Genomic DNA, 2,210 nt, shown 5'->3' with positions numbered 1-2,210 from the left:
TGGAGGTTGGGTTGGTGGGGGGTGTGGTCCTGACAAGGGAGTCGCGGAGGGAGTGGTCTTTCCGGAACGCTGATAGGGGTGGGAAGGGAAATATATCCTTGGTGGTGGGGTCCATTTGGAGGTGGCAGAAATGACGAAGGATGATCCGATGTATCTGGAGGTTGGTGGGGTGGTAGATGAGGACGAGTGGGGTTCTGTTCTGATGGCGATTAGAGGGGCGGGGTTCAAGGGTGGAGGAGTGGGAAGTGGAGGAGATGCAGTGGAGAGCATCGTCAACCACGTCTGAGGGGAAATTGCGGTCTTTGAAGAAGGAGGCCATCTGAGTTGTTCGGTATTTGAATTGGTCCTCCTGGGAGCAGATGCAGCGAAGGCGAAGGAATTGGGAATATGGGATGGCATTTTTACAGGGGGCAGGGTGGGAAGAGGTGTAATCTAGGTAGCTGTGGGAGTCAGTCAGTTTATAATATACGTCCGTGTTAAGTTGGTCATCCGAGATAGAGATGGAGAGGTCTAGGAAGGGGAGGGAGGAGTCTGAGACAGTCCAGGTAAATTTGAGGTCGGGGTGGAAGGTGTTAGTAAAGTGGATGAACTGTTCAACCTCTTCGTGGGAGTACGGGGTAGCGCCGATACAGTCATCAATGTAGCGGAGGAAAAGGTGGTGCCAGCGTAGCTGCAGAAGATGGACTGTTCCACATATCCAACGAAGAGGCAGGCATAGCAAGGGCCCATGCGGGTGTCCATGGCTACTCCTTTGGTTTGGAGGAAGTGGGAGGATTGGAAGAACGAGTTGTTAAGAGTGAGGACCAGTTCAGTCAGTCGAAGGAGAGTGTCAGTGGAAGGGTCCTGGTTGGTTCGGCAGGAAAGGAAGAAGCGGAAGGCTTTGAGGCCTTCATGATGGGGGATGGAGGTGTATAGGGACTGGATGTCCATGGTGAAGATAAGGCGCTGGGGGCCGGGGAAGCGAAAATCATGAAGGAGCTGGAGGGCGTGGGCAGTGTCCCGAACGTAGGTGGGGAGTTCTTGAACTAAGGGGGACAGGACCGTGTCAAGGTATGCAGAAATGAGGTCGGTGGGGCAGGAGCAGGCTGATAATGGGTCGGCCGGGGCAGTCAGGTTTGTGGATTTTGGGCAGGAGGTAGAAACGGGCGGTGCGGGGTTGTGGGACTATGAGGTTGGAGACGGTGGATGGGAGATCCTCTGAGTGATGAGGTTATGGATGGTCTGGGAGATGATGGTTTGGTGGTGGGAGGTGGGGTCATGGTCAAGGGGGCAGTAGGAGGAGGTGTCCGCGAGCTGGCGTTTAACTTCAGCAATATAGAGATTGGTGCGCCAAACTACCACTGCGCCTCCCTTGTCTGCCGGTTTGATGGTGAGAGGGGTGGAGAGGTTGAGACGGCCAACTACCGCCGTGACATTGACCGCCTCAACCTGTCCACCCCTCTCACCCACTCCAACCTCACACCCTTGGAACGTGCGGCCCTCCACTCCCTCCGCTCCAACCCAAACCTCACCATCAAACTGGCAGACAAGGGAGGCGCGGTGGTTGTTTGGCCCCCCACCACCCACCTTTTCCTCCGTTACGTTGATGCCTGTATCGGCGCTACCTCGTGCTCCCACGAGGAGGTTGAACAGTTCATCCACTTTACTAACACCTTCCACCCCGACCTCAAATTTACCTGGACTGTCTCAGACTCCTCCCTCCCCTTCCCCAAGATAGAGACCTCTCCATCTCTATCTTGGACGACCGACTCAACACGGACGTATACTATAAACCGACTGACTCCCACAGCTACCTAGATTACACCTCTTCCCACCCTGCTCCCTGTAAAAATGTCATCCCATATTCCCAATTCCTTCGCCTTCGCTGCATCTGCTCCCAAGAGGACCAGTTCAAATACCGAACAACCCAGATGGCCTCCTTCTTCAAAGACCACAATTTCCCCTCAAACGTGGTTGACGATGCTCTCCACCGCATCTCCTCCAGTTCCCACTCCTCCACCCTTGAACCCCGCCCCTCTAATCACCATCAGGACAGAACCCCACTCGTCCTCACCTACCACCCCACCAACCTCCAGATACATCGGATCATCCTTCGTCATTTCTGCCACCTCCAAATGGACCCCACCACCAAGGATATATTTCCCTCCCCACCCCTATCAGCGTTCCGGAAAGACCACTCCCTCCGCGACTCCCTTGTCAGGTCCACACCC

The 2,210-nt window shown here is 55.1% G+C and overlaps 1 protein-coding gene across 5 annotated transcripts in view; it reads right to left on the bottom strand.

Moving 5' to 3' along the window:
• Positions 1-2,210, bottom strand: part of LOC122557082 (sodium- and chloride-dependent neutral and basic amino acid transporter B(0+)-like) — a 61,818-nt gene that overhangs the window by 32,354 nt on the left and 27,254 nt on the right. The gene's annotated exons all lie outside the window — the stretch shown is intronic.

The sequence above is a fragment of the Chiloscyllium plagiosum genome, chromosome 15, assembly GCF_004010195.1.
Source record: "Chiloscyllium plagiosum isolate BGI_BamShark_2017 chromosome 15, ASM401019v2, whole genome shotgun sequence".
Classification (NCBI taxonomy): Eukaryota; Metazoa; Chordata; class Chondrichthyes; order Orectolobiformes; family Hemiscylliidae; genus Chiloscyllium; species Chiloscyllium plagiosum.
The sequence above is the reverse complement of the archived record's forward strand: the minus strand, read 5'-3'. Positions and strand labels throughout refer to the sequence as shown.